Below are 22,894 nucleotides of genomic sequence, written 5' to 3' on the forward strand. Positions count from 1 at the left end.
CTTAAAACTCTCAAGATCAATATGACTCCCACTGACTTATTGACATATGAGTTTTCTTTCAAAGAACATCCCTTGACGAGCTAAAATAAATATTCAAATGTTTATGTGGATTATTGAAAAGAAAACACTTCATAGAATATGCCTCAGTTTATATTTTGTTTCTTGATTAACGAAACATCACAACTCTACTTCTATATGTGCTAGAGTAAGAAAACATTTTTACTCTACATATTTCGTGGTGTTTTTAACCTTCTTAGTTTGAAATGAGTTTCAAGATATGATTCATAGTTACTAGAACATGGCTATACAACTTGATTTGGAATGAAGTATGACTCATCTCTTGATCGAACTATTTCCAACAATATTTGATTCGTCTACTTAGTCATATAGTTGCACTAAGATGTTCTTCGAGGATAGATTGTGATATAAATCCACAGTCACTAAGATGATTATAAAACATGATACTAAAGTACTCTCCTTTCCTTTTAGATTGTAGAAACTTTTATATTTCTTCCTAATAGATTCTTCTTATTCATTCTGGTACTCTTTGAATCTTTTCAGAGTATTAGAATTATGCTTAACCTTATAAACACAACCATATTTATTGAAACATCAGAAAATCATGACGAATAGAGTTATCGTCCTTTGTGGTGGATCTAAAGAGTCCATATCAATATGTACTAGATCCATTAGTCCTTCACCTAACTCACATAAACATGTGAACCATGATTTAGAGAAATTAGACACGCAAATTGAATCTAGAAAGAACGATCGATTTTCCAATGATAGGAACGAAGAAAAAGAATGGAACACTTAGTAAGTGATATTCATCGATCACGGACACAAATTTGGGATTGAATGAATAGTGAACATATCAAATGTTATGGATTGAGCTATCGAAAAAATTATCTAGATCAAAATTATTTTCGTAGATTCTGAATGGATTGGGCTTGAAAAAAAATGAATCAAACGAATTGGGCCAAAAAACAGATGAACAATAACGAATCAAAGAATTTGGCTCAAAAATATGAATCAATGAAAGAAAATATATTGGATCAACAAATTTGAAATTGAAAGCAAATATATCCAATGGAATCAAGATGATAAAAAATGATTACAAAAACATGATCCCCAGAGATTTCGAGAGATTATCGAGAGACTCACCATAGATCATTCACATTGTCTTGGATGCTATCAAATCGAGAACCATTTCTTCAAAAATCACTTCAATCTTCAAAGAACCGCTCTGATACCAATTTTTGTGTTATGAACATTTGATTTGACATGCAGAATTGTAAAGAACACAATGAACATGGTGATTTGGGTGTCTAAGAGATGCATTTGATTATGAAATGAGTTACAAAAAAGGATCTAGATCTAAATCTACATAATTAAGATACACTCACACTCTCAATGTTACATCTCTCAAGCAGACTCTACTAGTGGTATGCAATCTTTTTTTATATAGGTGATAACAAGTCTCTCTCTCTCTCATGTCACAAGGCTCCAATCCCATATGTGCAAGTGGATCTTCTCAACCCAATCCTTGACTAGTCATATAATGGAGGATTTTGTACCCAACATAATTAGTCATAATTTACCAATGAACAAGATTCTCAAGCATCATGCAATTAGAATTGTATGACTCCAAGTTTCTATCCACTTGAAACTTAGTGAGGAGATATCTTTTCACTTAGTCAATTATGACAATACCACAAGCGATATCATAAGAATCAAATCCGTAATTAACATTAGAAACATAACCAACACTTCCATAAATGCCATTGCAAGGAAATACAAAATAAGGAAACCAGCCAAACCTAAACTTCACTTATATTTAAAATAAAGGAAAATTGGAACTTGTCCTTACAATCCATAAAATGAAAACTATGTTTTTAAACATCTCCACAGAGTAATATCAATCTATTAAATTATCCTAACTCCTTAGCAGTAGCTCCAAATTCTGACCATCAAACCATCTCACAAAAGTACATTTCCCATGATCAAATTTAGCTCACTCTGCTTAAGCTTCCTTCTTTCTCTTAGATCTTGCAATACCATCAAAATATGGTCCCCACATTGTATATTAAGAATCTATGAATGGGAACTTGTTAAAATAATGGAGTTAAATAATGGATGTACTCGAAGTAGAGTGATACGAATTGAATTTACCGTCTCTAAGATCCTTCAGGTACTTTGAGAAGCTTTGCAACCAATGTCCCTTCAATTGGAAGTAGAAACAAATAGACTCTTTGGGGTCAACACATGAAGCGATCCTAGAAATAGTATTTCTCTTTACCATACGATCAAAAGGTTTGATCTTGAATGACTCCTTTCCATTGGGAAGAGAAATATTTTCTAGACAACCGTTGTCACCATTCAGATGTGCTCTTAAGCATTTCTTCTTCAACAACCATCAATATTTGGGTCAGATCAATTAGGGTCATGTCAATATTCCTCATATAAAAATTCTCAATGAAATAATCATATTACTTTGGAAGCGAGAGTAGAGCCAAATCAATGGCTTTCTCCCTTAGGAAAACAATACCTATTCTATCCAACTTGTTAGTGTATGATTTCTTTTTCAAAACATGCGCACACATAGAGTTTCCTTCTTGATGTTTACATGCCAATACGGAACGAGTAGTCTCATATCTTTCAACTTAAGGGAAAATTGGTGTTGGGAGAGTCACAAGAGGAGGAGGTGGAAAAGTTGAAGAAGCATGATGTCCAGTTTCACCATTTCCTAAGGAAGTGAAAACAATTTCACCTTTACTTGAAATTGGAAGACCATCTCCAGAATATTAAAGAAAACCATTTCCATAAGAATGAGGAAGACCATTTCTATCTTTATAAGACATCTAAAAGTGTGAAAAGAAAGAGTTCAAGTTAGTTCATTTTAATCCTTAATTATTAACCGAAAATTTAAATTAAGGATTAGATCCATATTTTCGACTCGAACTTTGAAGAGGGATGTCGTAATCATAATTGCGAAACTATTTTAGGTAGGTAAGGCTTTTACCAATTTTAATCTTATGAAACTCCTAGATCTTTTTAGATTCATTGAATCTTATGAATGACATGTTTAATCTTGGATTATGCTCTCACTTTTGTAACTGGGATGCCGAGGATCTCAAACAAGATGTGAATGACCATGCAAACACGCTTGACAACCTCGGCGTCATTTATCATCTCACATTAATGTGTCGGTTAACCACACACACTCCATCAACAACAATATTTTTTGAGTTGTGCCGTCAATTCAACTTTATAGTCTCACATTAGTGTGGTTGTTAACCACGCATGCTCCACTAATGACTCATAAAAAATGATGTGCATTTTCATGGATTAGAATACTTTTCATATTTTCCTAAAGTAACTAAAGTAGGATTTTATAAGAAGGTTCTAGTACTTTATATCATTATACTTTTAATGAGGTTATGTCCTATCGAACCTGTTCTGCTAACGGCCCTCCACCACACAAGAGAGCGATGGGTGAAAAAGACACTCATTCAACTGTAATTTTATAGGTCGTTTCCTTATATACCCTATTCATAGTATGGCTTCGTGAATGAGGTATACTAGCGATTCAACTGACTTTGTCTTATACATATAGTAATTAACTTTTAATGATATATATGGTGTATTTTAAAACATTTCAAAATACAAGGTTTAAACTTTTGATTATCTAAATTAAACTTTTAATTTAATTTAATTTAAATCAATTATGATTTAATCTTTATCTTTTAATTAAATTAATTTAAATCATTTCACGATTAAATAATTATTTTCTATTAAACAATTAATAAAATAATTCAAATTGAATCCTAATCTAAAACTCTTCTAATTTTCAAAATTAGGTTTTGGAGTTATCCAATTTTAGTTATTCAATGTGAAGGCTTTTAAAACAATAACTAAAGAAACTAGAAAATCCTAATGGAACCTTAGAATTTTCGAAAATAAGGGGTGGAGGCTAGGGTTTCAAGAAACCCTAGCCAAGTCGAATTTTCAAGGCTATATAGTTTTGATTTCTATAAACCCTAAATTTGATCCATTCATTATTACGCACGATTAATAGAAAATAATCTAGGCTCTGATACCACTTATGAGTTTTAAAGGTTATAAATCTATGCATGAGGCGGAAAATTACTTAACTCTTAAGTTCACATGCAACCTATTTGGATCTATTTTTTTTATTGACAACAATAACTGTGAACATCGTGAAACTTAATGGTAACATATTATAATTAAAATATACATAGGATTAGGGTTACATATCTCTTGATTATTGTAGTAAATAATCACACCAATATCCTTCTTGAAAACATTTGAAAACAAGTACCAAAAGTTTAGTGCCTCTAATGGTTTGTACCTAAATCCCTATAAACCCTAGAATGAAGAGGGGAGAGAGAGAGAGAGAGAGAGAGAGAGAGAGGGAGAGAGAGAGAGAGAGAGAGAAAGAGGAGAGGGATAATAATTTCATTCCTAAGCTTGTAGGTAAAGGTATAAACAAAAATAATGAGCCAATGAGTCCTATTTATAGTTTAGGTAACTTGCAGACCAAGCAAGATTTGAATTGATTAAATAACAGATTTAATTCAAATTCAAATTCTTTCCTTATCTACAACCATGAGACTTCTAGAAACCCTCCAAAACCATCCATGCCATGGAGCATTATATAATTGCTTCTTTTGTTCAGCTCTTAAACATTTACATTTCACCCTTACACCTTTAGTTATTTCAAATTAATCCTGAATTAATTTTAGATTAATTCAGATTAATAATTAATTAATTGTAATTGATTTCTTATTAGTTTATTAACCATATAAATTAACAAATCAATTATTTAACTATTGATCTCGTGTTAATTTAATAATCACATAACAAATTAACATATCAATTATCTATTACCATTTAATATATTAATCACATAATATATTCAACAAATCATTTCTCTTTTTCTCTCCTAATATCATTTCTAGCTATTTCTGGTTATGAGGGAAACCCTAAAAGGACTTTGCTTCTATTTGCAATTTTATACCAATTTAGTTGTGATCTTAGACACCTTAATCCAACACAACATTCTTCCCTTCAACTCTCACCCAAAACACACTACAACTTCTCACCACCATTACTCTGTTATGACCTGTAGAAACCAAAACCAAACCCTATTCCTAACCATAGTAAAAGATTTTCTTTGTATGTCAAACATACTACCACTTCGAAGCCTGCACATTTCCAATCCCACACTTACAAAGATACATATTTCATGAAACAGCTCAACAGGTACTAGAAAGCATGTAAATATGAATCAAAAGAAGAAGTTTGATCTGACATAATTACTGGTCAACAAATCAATCAAAATGAAATTGAATCAATATTCCTTTGACTTTGGGATAACTTTGACTTCAACTTCTTGACCCTTAAGCCCCTTTTCATTAACTTAGCTTTACAGGTGTTTCCAAAATGTCGTCTTCTAACTTCTTCACCAAGTTCATATTTGCTTCCAAAATGCTTTGAAACCCTAAAGCTTTTATTTAATACTAAAACTGTAATGTCCCATTAATAAGACCCGAAAATTTCATTTTTAATTTAACAAATTCAATATTTCCAAAACATCATTGATACAAACCACATAAAATAAATGTGTCAAACATCATATCAATCAGAGTGAATCACAAAAAACGAAACGAGATGGTGTGTGCTCTACAGTCATCCTGAGCCCTTCCCCATGGAACTGGAAGTACCTGAAACATAAAAGGGACCAAAAGCATAACAAACAAACTATGAAGAGATCTAAACATATACAAGCCAAGACGCAAACTTGATAGCTCAGAAATCTTGCACACAAGATAATGATTCTGGATCCAAAAACTTCTCACCAAGCAAGGCAACTTCAAGCTCCTCTACTTCCTTTACAATGGCAAAAACGGCCACCAAAGTCTTCTTAATAGCTCAAGAACACAACAAAGAGGCTTAAGGGTCGATTTTAGGGTTTTTTATGGCAATCAAGGCTGGTAAGGAGGCCAACCATGAGGACTTAAGGCCTTTATATAGGGTACAACACCCTAATTTTGGGTTTCAACATAACTCACATACGCCCCACATTCATATATGAACTTCCAACGTACATATCCAGAGTCCCGTCCCAAACTCGCATTAGTACGCTAAGCGTACCAAGCGGTACGCCCCGCGTACTCGCTTTACAGCTTGTACGCTAAGCGTACTGCTCAAGGACCAAAATGCAGATTTTTTAATAACAAGGGAAAAATAAGAAACATACTAGGATTTAAGTGTTACAAAAGCCCTTTCTGATTCATTACTATACGGTACCCCCACCTCGTATAGCATCTCCAAGCCATGTTGTCTCGCCAACACCGATTCAATGTGTTTTGCAAGACTATAAATGGAAAAAATGGAGACTTTTTCCCTACCTCAATTTTGTCCTTTGTGGTCTTCTTAGATGTCGTCGGCGTCGTTGTTTTTCCTACCTCTTTCTCATTATTATCTTTAACCAGAATATCGATATCACAATGACCACAAAATTTGCATCATGTCGAGGATTTAAAGCTACAACTATCCATTTGTGGGTTTTGCAAATCTCCACCCCTAAATAGGAAATTAACAAGTTTTAACTGAGAAAAAGAAGGAAAAATCCTAGCTTTGATGAAACATTGTATGATATAAGAATTTCAAAGTGATTAGATTCGATAAAATATTTGAATTTGGTCTAGGTTTTACTATAATTTTGTCTTAGTTGTTGGAGAGAGAGAGAGAGAGAGAGAGAGAGAGAGAGAGAGTGGGGTTAATTGGTTTTCTATTTTGTTTTTTTATTTATTTTAATGAAAACTTAATAAAAAACCGAAAAAGATAAAAGTAAGGGCAAAATCGTCATTATAAAAATATTTAAAGCAAATTAGATCAAACTCACAACAAAATGAAAAGTTTGGACTGTGGTGCTAATCCAAACTTTTTTGGACAAAAATAACAATTTTCAACTAACCACAAGGACCATTTATATAGTTTTGTCACCTTTAAAATATCATTCTAAAGATCATTTTTACTCTAATAACCTTCAAAAATCAAACAAATTTTGTGTTGGCTCATATTAATACAACATATAGATGTCAAATATGAAACTCTCTAAAAACCATCATTTTAAAGATTGATCGGAAAACCATCATTTTAAAGATTGGTCGGAAGGTAATCACTAAACAATGTTAAATAGTCACTATTTTTATATCTATGGTTACCAAAATGGTTATTTTTGGGAAAGAATGATGACCAACATTTTAGTTTGGGATAATGACTTGAAAGGGTAACGAACTTTCGACTTCTTTTACATTTAGTCACTAAAGTTTTTTTGTTATCTTTGTCACTAAACTATTGAAATTGTTCACGTTTTACCCTTATGACCGGTTAAGGGTAAAATGTGAACCGTTTCAATAGTTTAGTGGCAAATAGATAATGAAAAAAAGTGTGGTGACTAAATGTGAAGAAAATCGAAAGTTCGTTTCCCTCTAAAAAAGTTGAATGACTAAATGTGAACAAACTTCCTCTTGTATTATGTTTTAGCAAATTATTTATTTTTGTTAAATTCTAGCAACATTTGTTGATGAAGAAATCTATGGAATAAAAAAAACAAAACCCCGAAAAATATATTAAAAAAACGAAAAACCGAAACCGAAATAAAAAACCAATGGTTTAGTATTTTCCAAAATAAAAAATCAAAATTTCCAATCTGATTTTGGTTTTACAAAAAAATGAACCATTCTCACTGATGTGAATTATGACCATTGGTTTGTCATGTAGAATTAAAGAATGCAAAAAGAACACGGTGATTTGGGTGTTTAAGAGATGCATTCGATTATGAAAGGTGTTTACAAAAAAGGATCTGGATCCAAATCTACATTATTAACACACACTAACAGTCTCAATGTTACATCTCTTAAGCACACCTCTACATGTGGTATGAACCGACCTTATATAGAGGTGTTTACATGTCTCTCTCTCAATCTCCCATGTCACAAGGCTACTTTACCACATGCAAGTGGGTCTACAAAAGTCAAACCATTTACAAAGTCATACATGGATAACTTTGTACCCAACATTCTCCCCTCAAAGTTAGGAATGGATGACCCGCTTCAAATCATCCAAAGTTGAGCAACATCACAAACCGAGCCTCAAACGTGACACATGTAGATATTAACATCAAATCTTCAATTCTTCCATGACTTTTCAATATGGGTTCTAGAATGTGCGACCATAAAAACTAAGCATCAAAAGGTAATTAGGAGTTTCTCATTCTCCAAAAAATTACCCAAATTTTGAGCATTTATGCACACTCCAAAAATCTTCAATAATTCCAAACCCATCATGAATCGAAATCACTTCTGAATCTCCAATCGAATCATTTCATAAACTTCAAATACTCAAGGTCACTTCGGTATTCAAGTCTGCATAATATGAAAAATTCAACTTTCGAATTTCCATATCTAAATCTCTTCTCCTTTTTATAATTGAAAAATGATTATAAAACCAAAAAGGGAATGAGAAAGCACTCAATTCAGAATTTTTCTATCCAAAACTCCCCCTTAACACATGGCATAAACATTTTGCTTCAATTTGGAAAATACAAAAAAAAAAATCTTCAATTTTTAGCTTCGTTCACGGACCGTTTTTGACAGAATTTTGAAATTGACAATTTCTACCCAAATTTTTGTCAAAGGCGGTACGTGAACAAAGTTAAAAATTGAAGATTTTTTTGGATTTTCCGGATTGAAACAAAATGTTTATGCCATGTATTAAGAGAGAGTTTTGGATAGAAAAATTCTGAATTGAGCGCTTTCTCATTCCTTTTTTGGTTTTATAATCATTTTTCGATTATACAAAGGGGAAGAGATTTAGATATGGAAATTCGAAAATTGAATTTTTGTAAAACCAAAATCAGATTGGAAATTTTTATTTTTTATTTTGGAAAATACCAAACCATTGGTTTTTTTATTTTGGAAAATACCAAACCATTGGTTTTTTTATTTTGGTTTCGGTTTTTCGTTTTTTTTAATATATTTTTCGGGGTTTTGTTTTTTTTTTTATTTGATAGATTTTTTCATTAACAAATGTTGCTAGCATTTAACAAAAATAAATAATTTGCTAAAACATAATAAAAAAGGAAGTTTTTTCACATTTAGTTATTGAACTTTTTAGCGGGAAAAGGACTTTCGATTTTGTTCACATTTAATCACTAAACTTTTTTTCGTTATCTATTTGTCACTGAACTATTGAAACTGTTCGCATTTGTGAACAGTTTCAATAGTTCAACGACAAATAGATAACGAAAAAAAATTTAATGGTTAAATGTGAACAAAATCAAAAGTTTATTCCTTTAGTTTATAATTTTTGTATTTATGGGTAGCAAAATAGTTAATTTTGGGAAGGAATGATGACCAACTTTTAGTTTATAGAAACCACCATGTTCCATTTTTGTGAATATAAATAATAAATTGATTATGGTGTATTGGATTTAAATAATTGTTTTTTGTAAATTAGGATCATAAAATTGTTTATTTTTGTAAACATAAATGATAAATTGATGAAAGTACATTTCTCGTTTAATATTTTTTCAAAAAACATCCTACATTTCTCGTTTAAAAAAAATATTTTTTTTTCTTAAACACAACAATTTCATTAAAGTACATTTAACTTCATCCTTCTTAGTTTCCCACCTTTGTTTTCAAAATGATAAAAAAAAAAAAAAAAAAAAAGAAAAAAAAAAAAAAAAACAATCAACGCTAATATTGTGAAAGATCGAGAAAAAAATTTTCATTATTTATTCAACAGTTTAGAAGGGTTCCCACTTTTGATTTACAAAAATATCAAAAAAAACACACACAACAACAACAACAAAAAACAAAAAACAAAAAAAAAAAAAAAACAAAAAAAAAAAACCGATTTTGGACATCTTTTTCTACATGCACATCTCTTTCTTCATCATCATCTTCATTTTATTTTTCTCTTTGAGATTTAAGATAAATAAAAAAAAAAACCAATATTTGAAATTGAGGAATAAAATAAAATAAAAGATTCCTGAAATGAAAAGAGGATAATTTGGTTATTTAGCTTTAACATAAAAATACTAACTTTAACGCAATAGTTATGACTTATGATGACTTATGATCAGTATATAAATATTCAACAAAACAAACCATTTTCAAGATGAGAATATGAAGACTTGGATTGATTCCGCGTGGCTAAAATCACGATCGAGTGGTTCTCGATAGACGCCCATCAATGTCAACGCATCGGTGGTTGAGACGTGTGTTATTCAAATTCAATATAACTTATGCGGCATTAACCACTAAATCCAACTTTGAAGATTAATAATTAATTAATATTAATATTTATTAATATAACATCTATCATCTTTCTTTGGAACACATAAAACATAAGTACATTACCCAGTCAAAAATGAATAGTCGGTTCTTGGATCTATTCCAAATTTCTTATGGTTTGTCGGGGCTTTCCTCTTGGTCTTTTTTGAAATTCAAAACCAATAGACATACAAGTAAACCGACAAATAATATTGAGAATTATATACCGATTAGATGCGAATAATATATCTAATTATTATTATATGATTACCAAGTTTCGTCCAGAAACCAAATCAATCATTCTCGATTAGATCTGATTATAATAAAAGTAGAAGAAGAGTGTCCTGTTATTGGACGAAAGTAAACGTGAGACAGAAAGGTAAAACCGACCTGTTGACGACTAATCTTGTTCCTAGAGACCCGCACGGATGACTCTTGTCCTTAAATGTATTTACTTCGCTTCTATCGGTTGTAAGCAGCAGAGTAAAACCCAAGGATTTAATGCAGACTTATCAGTTTCCCAACAACACTGGAAAACCATAAACGCAAAGTGAATACTCAGAAAGCTAGAAGAAATCGCTAATAGAGAGAGAGAGAGGGCGCTTCGAAATTCGTGTCTGGAATACGGCTCCTAGGGAACTGTATTTATAGGTGTCGAAACCCTAGAAGGCAGTAAAAGGGACCTCATAGGTCGGCCACTAGAAACCCTAGGGTAACGCCTTGCTCTCCAAGCAAACCGATTTATGGGCCTTCTAGAATATTTTGTTACCTTATCCACTAAGTCAACGTTGGTAAACCATTTGACCAGGTTGGTCAAACTAAGGATTACTGACGGGGGTCATAGTAGAGCAGAGCCTCTGAAGGCTCGAGGACGCGCCTTCCAGCTTACAGCCGAGGATACCAGGACAGCACTGGATGTGGCTGCTGGTATGTTTCTATCATTATCTTATTGATTGTATCTGTTTTATGCTTATATGATTATACCTATGATTATGTACGTTCTTAGTGAACTCCTTACCTGCATTGGTATTATTTGATTCGGGGGCGAGTCGGTCATTTGTCTCTCAGTCTTTCAGTAGGGAGTTCGGTTTGCCAGTAGAAGAGCTAGAGTGTCCGTTGCGAGTTTCTATCGCCAACGAACACGGGATTTTCGCTTCTTGCATGTTAGAGATCTTCGGGGTATCTTTCCCGATAGACTTGATTCTGATTCCTATGAGGGATGTATGTGTGATTGTGGGTATGGACTGGCTTAGTCGCTTCGGTGCCATGATCGATTGCGAGGGTCAACAGGTGGTAGTTCGAACCCCAAGTGGGGGAGAACTTATTATCTACGGCGAGGGCACCAGATTGGGTTCAGGGTTTTGCTCAGCTGTCAGGGCTCGACAGTACATTCAGCACGGGTGTGCGGGTTATTTAACGTATGTGGAAGATACGCGGGTCAAGGATCAGGTTTCGGTTCCGGATGTTCCGATTGTCAGAGAGTTCGTTGATGTATTTCCAGAGGAGTTACCCGGAGTGCCTCCGAAGAGGCAGGTCGAGTTCAGGATCGGCCTAGTGCCAGGTGTGGCCCCTATCGCCAAGGCGTCGTACTGATTGGAACCACCAGAGATGCAGGAGCTGTCATCACAGCTGTAGGAACTACTGGGAAAGCAGTTCATTCGTCCGAGCAGTTCCCCATGGGGAGCATCGATTCTCTTCATGAGGAAGAAGGATGGTACACACCGAATGTGCATTCACTACCGGGAGCTAAACAAGTTGACGGTGAAGAACCGTTATCCACTCCTGAGGATAGATGATCTTTTCGATCAGTTGCAAGGAGCATCTTGGTTCTCCAAGTTAGACCTGAGGTCCGGATACCATCAGATCAGGGTTAGGGAGGAGGACGTGGAGAAGACCGCGTTCCTGACTAGTTATGGACATTACGAGCTCGTGGTGATGTCGTTTGGGCTCACCAACGCACTGAAAATGTTTATGGACCTGATGAATCGAGTATGCAGACTGATGCTCGATCGCTCGGTCATTGTGTTCATAGGTAATATCTTGGTGTACTCCAAGACCAGAGAGCAGCATGAGGAGCACCTCCGTGAGCTACTGGAAATTTTGAGACGAGAGTGGCTGTATGCCAAGTTCTCGAAGTGCGATTTTTGGTTACGAGAAGTTCAGTTTCTTGGACATCTCGTTAACTAGGAGGGGATTTTGGTCGATCCGGCCAAGATCAAGGAAATTATGCAGTGGGAGGTTCCGAAATCTCACTTGGATATCAGGAGCTTTTTAGGATTAGCAGGGTACTATAGAAGATTCATACTGGATTTCTCCAAGATTGTGGTGCCCCTCACTTGTCTGACGAGGAAGGGGTGGACTTCCGGTGGCGCCCTGAGCAGCAGACTGCATTCGAGACTCTGAGACAACGACATTGCAATGCGTCAGTGTTGACACTCCCTGAGGGAGTGGAGGATTTTGTGGTGTTTTGTGATGCATCAATCACCGGATTGGGAGTGGTCCTTATGCAGAGAGGACGGGTGATAGCATATGGATCGCGACAGTTGAAGCCGCTCGAGACAAGATATCCCACACATGATCTGGAGTTGGGAGTGGTGGTATTTGCTATCAAGATTTGAAGACATTATCTCTATGGGGTCCGTTGTATCATATACACAGACCACAAGAGTCTGAGACACATCATGGTTCAGCTGAACCTGAACATGAGGCAGCACAGGTGTAGCACCTGGTTCTTGGTACGTATTCTTTTCTTTAAATATTTTGCATTTTGGCCTTGGACTTGGCGAGTTGAAGGACCAACTCACCGAGTCAAAGCGGGATGAGACGCAGACTTTATGCTGTGGACTCGATGAGTCGGGTCCCGGACTCGGCGAGTAGGCCCTGTCTGGAAAAAAACCATAACCCGAGGGTTTACACCCTATTTAAACACCTTAACTCGGCCTCCTTCATCCCATTTGCTCCCAGAAGATCCCCATAGCAAACCCTAGCCGTTATTGAAGCAATCTAAGGCATTTGGAGTGATTTTGGTGCTTGTGTGATCCAAGGAAGGAAGGAAAAGCTTGAAGGATCAAGAGGAGGCTAGAAGGATTCGGTTTTGAGCATCAATTGCAGTCTACAGAAGGTATAAAGTCTATACCTTGCTTGCTCTTTTGATAGATCTCATTTTGTGGAGTTTTAGGGCTTTTCTAAGCCATTTTGGTCACCAACCATGATTGCAAGCATGGTTGGGGGTTGATGTTTCAGATCTAGGTCCTTAGAGGGGTTACAAGGTAGAAAGGAGTGGCTTTTGCACTCAAAGAAGGCCCCATGCGTTGTAAGAGCTTGTTTTAGGACCTTTTGAGCTCAAAGTCCCATGCAAGCACGTAAAGGTTGTAACTTTACGTGCTAGGTCAATTGTAGAAGCATAGATCTATCTTTTGATCGAAGGTTGTACATCAAAAATCGAAGATTTAGTGAGTGGATGTGACTAACTCGACGAGTCCATTCTTGGACTCGGCGAGTCCAAGGTTTCTGTCCCATATCAGTTGAGGGTCAAAAGGACCCAGTTGAGTGAGGAAAGGTTTTAGGGAGGGTCCCAGGACATGACCCAACGATCTATACTAAGCCTTTGTTCTGGAAGTTCAAGGGACTCAGTGAGTGCATGAACGGACTCGGCGAGTCCAAGGAAATCTTCTAAGGATGAAGATGAACTCGACGAGTTGTTCATACAACTCGGCGAGTCAAGGACAGGACCTGTGTATAAGTTGATGATGAACTTGACGAGTTGTTCATACAACTCGGCGAGTCGGATGAGGATTCAGTTGATGTTCATTTAGAAGGAAAACTCGCCGAGTCATCGCCTAACTCGACGAGTAGAGACGGGTATAAGGACAAATGGAAGGATAGGGACTCGGCGAGTCAGGTCAACTGGAAGTTGACTTTGACTTTGACTTGGTCAGGGGTAAATTGGTCATGTTACCCTAAGAACATTTAGCAGTGTATGACTAAGTGTTTTGTGGGAATTATAGCCGGAGGATTTCCGGAGCAGCAGCGGCAACAGTCAGAGGATTCCCGCACAGTTCAGCAGCTACTACGAGGTGAGTTACCTTCCAGTAGCGGTGGGTCTACGCCCACAATGTCGGCCCACCAGTAGGAGTTGTATGCTAGATGTTTGTCTTTGTGATATTCATCTAGGTTTGCTACTACCTGATATGTTATATTATGGCATGATATGTTATATGTGATAGTATTAGAGTTTGGTTGTTAGGACCGAAGGGTAGGTCAGACACTCCAGATATGTCTGACATTACGTGATGATGTGTTTATATACTGGCATGATATGTTATATGTGATAGTGGTAGTAGGAGGGGAATAGTCCCCAAGTTCGATCGTTAGGACCGAAGGGTAGTTCGAACACCCCAGATATGTCTGATAATATGTTTATGTTATGATATATGTGATAGTAGCAGTAGGGGGTGGAATAGTCCCCGAGGGTCGGTTGTTAGGACCGACGGGCAGGTCAGCACCCTAGAATGGCATGAAACGGGTAGGACGGCACCCCAGAATGGCCGCATGGGTAGGACGGCACCCCAGAATGGCCGCACGGGTAGGACGGCAACCCAGAACGGCCGTACTGGGTTGGTCGGGCACCCCATAATTGTCTGGCAATACATATGTTATGTGATTGTATGGTATGTGGTACGATGGGGGAAGTCACAAAGCTTCGTGCTTATAGTTTATAGTTTTGGTTCCAGTTACGTCTTCAGCTAAGGGGAAGGAGCTGGCGCGGTAGCGGTACATAATACACACACATTGTTTTCCGCACTATGAGTTATTCTGGGATTTGTACTCTGACATTATTATGTTTTTATGATTCGGTTTTCAGACACGAGACATGTTTTTATGAAATGTACTCTGATAAGTCTCGTTTCTCTATTCACCCGGGGGCCACCAAGATGTACTGGGATCTGAGTTTGAGCTACGGGTGGCCGTGCATGAAGAGGGAGATTGCTTGGTACGTCAAGAGGCGCTTGACCTGCCTGATGGTCAAGGCCGAGCACCAGAGGCCGCATGACAAGTTGAAGCCACTAGAGAATACCATGTGGAAATGGAAGCAGGTCCCGATGGATTTTATCACCAAGCTACCGAGGAAGGCAAAGGGATATGATGCTATATATGGGTCGTCATGGATCGACTAACCAAGACTGCCCATTCAGGAGAGCTCATCGGCTGAGAATCTGGTTGCCGTGTATATCCACGAGATCGTTGCCCACCATTGAATTCTGGTCTCTATCGTGTCCGACCGTGATGTTCGATTCACCTCCCGTTTCTAGAAGAAGTTCCATGAAGAACTGGGCACGCGGCTGCATTTCAACACAACTTATCATCCGTAGTCCGACGGTCAGAGTAAGCGGACTATATAGACCCTCGAGGATATGCTGAGTGCTTGCGTTATTGACTTCAGTGGGAGTTGGGACTCCTACCTACCCCTTGTAGAGTTCTCCTAAAACAAAATCTGTCACTCCAACATTGGTGCTCCACCTTATGAGCTGTTGTATGGAAGGAGATGTCGCACCCCGGTCTGTTTGGGAGAGGTTGGCAACAGGGTGATGGGTCGGACAGAAGTAGTTCTACAAACTACCGAGAGGGTTCAACAGATCAAGCAGAGTCTGCAGACTGCTCAGAGTTAACAGAAGAGTTACACCGACCGACGCCAATCTGAGTTGGAGTTTCAGCTTGGTGACATGGTGCTACTGAAGGTCTCACCTTGGAAGGGTGTGATTCGCTTAAGGAATAGGGGAAAGTTGGGTCCCCGATCCATTGGGCCATTTAGGTTTATTGCCAGGGTTGGCAAGGTAGCGTACAGACTGGATCTTTTAGATGAGCTTAGTCAGATTCACAACACTTTTCATGTTTCGTAATTGCAAAAGTGCATACTAGATAAGGAGGAGTGGTGTCATTAGATGATATTCAGGTCGATGAGCGCCTGAATTACGTGGAGAGGCCAATGGCCATTCTGGAGAGGAAAGTGAAGGTTCTACGGAATAAGGAGGTGCCTTTGGTAAAGGTACAATGGGCGCATCAGAGGGGATCTCCGTGGACTTGGGAGTCGGAGGCGGAGATACGGGAGTATTGTCCGGAGTTGTTCACCACAACAGACTTCAAGGATGAAGTCTAGTTCAAGTGCAGGACAATTGTAACACCCCGACTCCCAGGTCTAAATGTTAAAGCTTTATATTTATGTTTTTAGACCTAATTGACGAGTTGGATGCCTCAACTTGTCGTGTAGATAAGGTTAATGTTACGTGGATTCTATAACCTACTCGACGAGTTGGAGGACCCAACTCGACGAGTTGAGGCTGGACATGAAAACCCTAATTTTTTAGCGTTTGCACCCTATTTAAAGGACCTTAAGTCCTTCTTCCAGCCTCCTTACCACCTTTTCACATCCATAATCAAACCCTAAGCGATCTAACCCCTATTTTGAGTGTGTGTGAGGCTAAAAGTGTGTTTTTGGTGCATTTGTTGCAGCATGAACAACCACTATCTGATTTTTCTTGGCGGGGTTCTGTGCCCGTGGGTTCTTCTTTCTGTCCCAAAACTTTCTTTTATTATTGTTCGCCTTGTCTTGATCGAGGACAGGGGTCGCTATGCATTAGCGGACTCCATGTTCGATGAGTCTCTGATCCAAGCATTTGACACTATCGAATGTAGTAGGGTTTGAAGACAATACATTCCCTTGGAATGGAGGTAACATTCCCCATATATATCTCTCAGTCTTCTTACTTTCTGTTGGAACCATCCCGGTACATAGAGCTACTAGGTCAATAAACCTGGTAGTGTAGGCTACTATGTCAGAGCCTGTCATGGTAAGGCTCCAAAGTTCCTCTTCTAGTTTTTGCACCTCTCCCCTCGGGCAGTACTCCCCTGTCATCAGGGTTTTTAAGTTCTCCCAGCCCAATGAGTTAGCCACTATGAGTGTAAGTGACTTAACATGACCATTCCACCATGTGAGGGCCTACCAGAGAAAGTGCAGGCAGCAAATTTCACTTTACTCCCTTCGGGGCAGGAGCATATCTCGAAGATTGAATCCGTTTTCTCAAACCATTGCGATATAGCAATGATTCCTCCACTCCAAGGTCTTGGGTTTATAGTTGGTGAAATCCTTGTAGGAACACTCCCTAGGGTATCCGTGGCTATCTTTGTGGTTCGAGTTGGTACTGGTTCCAGCCCTACTGACGCCACTAGTGTTGTAGTGGGTCAGGGCTACTGTCACAGCCGCAGTCACTGTAGCTTGGAAAAATATAGGATCAAATTGCAGTGGAGGTGGTGGTGGAGTTGAAGTTATTGGAGGATTGTTTTTGACACATGTATTCGATCTACATGGTGGCATCTTTTAGCTATAGAGTTTATCAAGATGAAAATGATGGTAAGAGTTCGATGGTGATTATAAATCGGATGCCCCTTTGAACTAATTTACCGTAGTTCAATATGTATTCTGAAAAGAGTTTGTAATAAAGTCTACCATGTATAATAACTTTGTAAAGTAACAACAATAATTTAATAGTGATCTTTCCAAAGAAAAGAGAATGCATGTCAATTTCATTGGTATATTAGATGTATAGAGTTCGGAAAATTTGACCTTGAAGTAGGTCTACAAAAATCCAACTTAACAAGAAAACCTTGACAGCATAACGACCTATCAAAAATGAACTTCTGAGGTCTAACTATAAACATGGATAATAGTACTAGTGTTTATATGTAGACTTAAATCTATATCCAAAAGAGTTAGTAGAGTATGCCCTACTTGTGAGTAGTGTCGTTCTGTTTCGTACTAGTTTCAGCCCTGGATTTAGCCAATTGGTGTTCTGTTTCAAACACACACATTTCCAATGCTACTTGGCACTCCCGAAGTTCTCTAACCTCGGCTCGGTTGGCCGTTAATTCCCTCTGCAGGGCCTCGGTGTGATTTCTTGCTAACTCTTGGTCTTCGTTCAGGTGGCGGAGGTGAATCGCGTTGACTACCGTGGTAGCACCAACCTCCACGACTCGGTGGATAGCTGCTCTTGATTACTCATCGTTACGAGCAACTCGACGTACTAATACAGGGAGATCTCTGTCTGCTGAGCCTCCCTCATGAAGGTTGTAGAAGCTTCGGTCCCCATTATAGGGAAGTTACTGACCCTGTTCACGACTCCACCCCCTCTAAGTTTACTGCCCACTGCGGTGTCGGACCTTGGAAGTTCTATCGGGGATTGGTATTTTGGGCAACTTGAGGTGGATCATAGACCTCTGGTTCCGAGTCAGAGTCTTCTTCAATATCCTCTTCATCCTCTTCCTCGAAGTCTGCTTCTATTGGAGCCACAGGGTCGTCTTCCGGTTCCTCTTTGAGCCATCCTCCATTTCCCTAATTTGGAAAGTATGGGTCTCCTAGCAGATGAAATCCAGCCATTATATCTATGCGAGAATAGGGGTGTAAGAGATATTAATAAACTTATAGATGGTGTTATTGTGCTATAAATACTCCTATAGTATTTAGATTTATGTTAAGTTCTAGTGCTCCTTTGTAGTGAAACTTGGTAAGTTTTTAGACTTGTTACAACACCACGACCATTCCTAGGCATATGCTAATCACCTCTCGAATAGATATAGTTGATCAGCCTATATTAATCCCAAACCTGATTATATATATCCCAAGGTCTACTCGTTTTGTTCAACAATCATAATACTTTTGTTTTGTTCCAACTATAATACTGATCTAGTATGCATGTATGTATAATATTATACTTTTTATAAAAATACTTACATTTTAAAAGTATACTTTTAGTCAGAGCGCTTCATCCCCATAGCATTTATAGTTATATATCTTTTTATGGTTTGATATACTTAGTTCACTATAAACAATGCTATGATACCAATCTATCACACCCCCGAACCAGAACAACGGAAACGTTCGGGGGCGGATGACGTCATGTATAATATCGTAACAATTGCATAATAGTAAAACAAGCAACAACATCCATTGCATTAAAAACAGTTAATACATGTGTGTTCTGTGTATTGATTTTTAAGACACCAAAAAAATGTATAGCAAAATAAAAGCAGAGTCTTGAATAAGCTCCGTCTTCTCAAAAACCTGATGGTGTGTACCTGACTACTGGTTTCCTCAAAATACAAGTTATTTTGAAAAGATAATATCAACATTAAAGTCGGTGAGTTCATAAGCACTTAGTATTTGAAGTTGCATTTGTTCCCTGAAAATGTTAGTATGTTCTCCAGAAAATCTCATATTTTCTACAATAAATGAAAAGTAGTCTTAGGCCTTAAGACCAAAATGTTTGTATGTTTTTGTACTCTGAAATAGTGTAAGTGTATGTTTTCCATAAATGTATGTTTTCTATGATAGAAAGTAGTGTACTGCACTTGTATGAAATCCATAATGTATTAGTACTAGAAATTAATGACATGTAGTCGTATTAGTTAGAATAGAACTACTGAAGTAATGTTTGTTTTGTAAACCAAAATGTTTAGTTAATGCTTAATGTGAATGAGATTATAACCGTATTGAACTGACTAGTGGCCTAAACAACATTCTTCAGGCGCCAGAATGTTATGACATTTTTCACCCGTAGACCTGTCGGTGTTCTCAGTGTTCTTGGCGTTCTTGGTGTGTTCTTGGTGTTTGTATGAATCTTCAAAGGTTTTCTGGGTAAATCATATGATGATTTGGATGATAGTTGAGAGAAAATGGGGTGTTCTCGGATGATACTTGAGAGCAAATGGGTGTGTATTCGGTGAGAAATGATTTGTGTTCTCGGTTATATCTTTATATATAAGTGATGTTTTCGGTCTAAATGGGCTTCCAAAGGTGTGTTTTCGGTCACATATAGTGGGATTCATGGAGAATTTGGTCCTAAGTAAATGGAGAAAAAGGAAATCGGTTTCTAGTCAAAGGAATAAGGGAATTCGGTATTTGCTTACTTTAATGAGGTGAATTCGGTCGTGGATTAACGGGTTAGATTCCCCTTACCGAAATCACTTTAACACATTTCATTTATGTGATTTAATCTAAGTATTAGGCTTGTACTTGCTCACATTATCATGGTTTTGCATGTATGCTTACATAAAAGTTAAATAAGCATGCACTCTAGGCATTCAAAGTTCTTAGAGCATCAATTTATGTTGTGAATATACTTGTACATGGTTGTAATTTAGACTTTATTTGAATTAGTCTAACTTACATTGACTCGAAACAACAGGTTGTTACAGTTGAGAAGCTTGGAATGTGAAGGAGCTTTTAGATCCAACATCTACATCGTTTTGGCTTTCATTTGAAGGTAAAAAGTCATTACCTTGATCATCCTCTTGTTAGATCTCTTCCATTTCTAGCTTAGTTTGAAGTAATTCTGGTTTGGTTCATGATTTGAAGTTGTAACTTCAAATCTAGACTCCTCTAGGCCCTTATGGACATAAAGCCTCATGCTTTCTGAAGCTTTGGCCCTCCTCCATGTCCAAAACCTCTTCCTAAGGCTAGTTTTGAGTGTTTTAGCTTCTTGGAGCCTTGCATGCACGTAAAGTTAGCAACTTTACATGGTAACTACACCCTAGGAGGCTAGATCTACACTTTGGAGCCTCGGTTTTGCTTAAAAGCGTCTGAATGATAAAAGGACTGAAGGAACTCGACGAGTTTCATAATCAACTTGACGAGTTGGATGAGGGTTTCCCTCTTTCTAGATTCTGCTTGAACTTGGCGAGTTAGGGAGATAACCCGATGAGTTGGTTAGGGTTTTCCGGACATTTTGTACACTGCATGGATTTGACGAGTTGTATGGTAACTCGGTGAGTCGACTGGGGCTTTTGCGATTCTTCGAGTTTTGAAGGAACGCTACGAGTTTGTAAGCTGCATTCGACGAGTTGGGTCAACATGGATTGTTGACCTTGACCTTTGAATATGACTTTGAGCAAGGGTTGACCAGTTGGACTTCTGAGGGTATGTTGGTAATTTGGGTTTTTGATGGACTTGGTCCTATGGTGGTTATAGGTGGTGGAGTTCGTGGTCGTGATTCGGGAGTTTGATCTTATCACTATAGTTCGACATTGTGAAGTGATTTGTCCTCACTATACTAATAGGGTCAAAAGCACCAATGTCGGCCCTTATTTTTGGATTGTTATCCAGGTTATTGCATAATCATATGCTTAGTGACCTGTTCGGTCGGTATCCTGGTATATAGGATAATGCTATGTTAGGGACCGGTTAGGTTTGTATCCTGGTATATAAGATGATGCTATGAATAGTGATCTGTTAGATCGGTTTGACTCTTTGTACATGCTATCTAGCTTATCATATCTATGTGTTGATTGTGTATGTGGGGTTGGGTTGAGGCAGACTTGCTTTGTGCTGAAGGCCAACAAACCCAGGTGAAACATCCCAAAAATACAACCCAAAATTTTCGTTTTTAAATCATTATTAAAACCATAATATCATTGCCATAATATAAAATCATAAACCATGTGTCTCAAAATATCATCATATCTGTCAACATATCAAAATCTCATATCAAATATGAGAGTAAATCTCCCAGGCTAAAGACTTTGGTGTGTGCCATGCGATCATCCCGAGCCCTTCCCTTTGCTAGTGGAAGTACCTAAAACCAAAACTGAAAACCGTAAGCACGATGCTTAGTGAGCTCCCCCAAACTACCACATACCATACTAATAACATACAACTAGGAGATACGGGCCCCTCCCACTCTCATTGATATTCGGTCCCCTCCCACACTCCGCATTCGAGGAGATTCGGGCCCTGCCCACACTCCACAGTTTAGGAGATTCGGGCCCCGCCCACACTCCATTGTCTAGGAGATTCGGGCACCGCCCACACTCTGTTGTCTAGGAGATTCTGGCCCCGCCCACACTCCGCTATCTAGGAGATTCGGGTCCTACCCACACTCCGTTATTAACATGAATACAAGTATCACACAGACAACAAGTATATCTATCAAGCAATCATATAACTATACTCAAATAATACTATGAGATTTGGGCCCTGCCAACACTCGACTGCTAGGAGATTTGGGCCCCGCCCACACTCAGCTACTAACATATCACATATACGGGCCGACCTTGGTGCCTTTGACCCGTTCCTACTGAAAGGGAACTCACCTCGCAAGACTGACTGCTAAAAACTCGAGTGAGGAATCCCTGTCTGCTACTTTGGCGACTCTCCGACTATCAATTCCATAAAAACACTTAACCAAAATCTTATAATCCTTCTTAGGGTAAAATGACCATTTTACCCTTAGTCAAATTCAACCTTCCAGGTTGACATAAATCGTTGAGTTAGCCTATTGACTCGTCGAGTTCTACAACTCAGAAACCTTAAAATCGCGACTTAGCTCGCTGAGTCACCCTACGACTCGTCGAGTTCCCAGGCAAACCATCATTGCGACAGGACGAACTAACTCATAGAGTCGTCCTCAGACTGTCAGAAAAGGGAGAAGATGATCCAACTCGTCGAGTTTCTTGACAACTCGCCGAGTTTCATG

Source organism: Lactuca serriola, chromosome 5 (genome assembly GCF_051521515.1).
Source record: "Lactuca serriola cultivar US96UC23 chromosome 5, Lser_US96UC23_V15, whole genome shotgun sequence".
Taxonomy (NCBI): domain Eukaryota; kingdom Viridiplantae; phylum Streptophyta; class Magnoliopsida; order Asterales; family Asteraceae; genus Lactuca; species Lactuca serriola.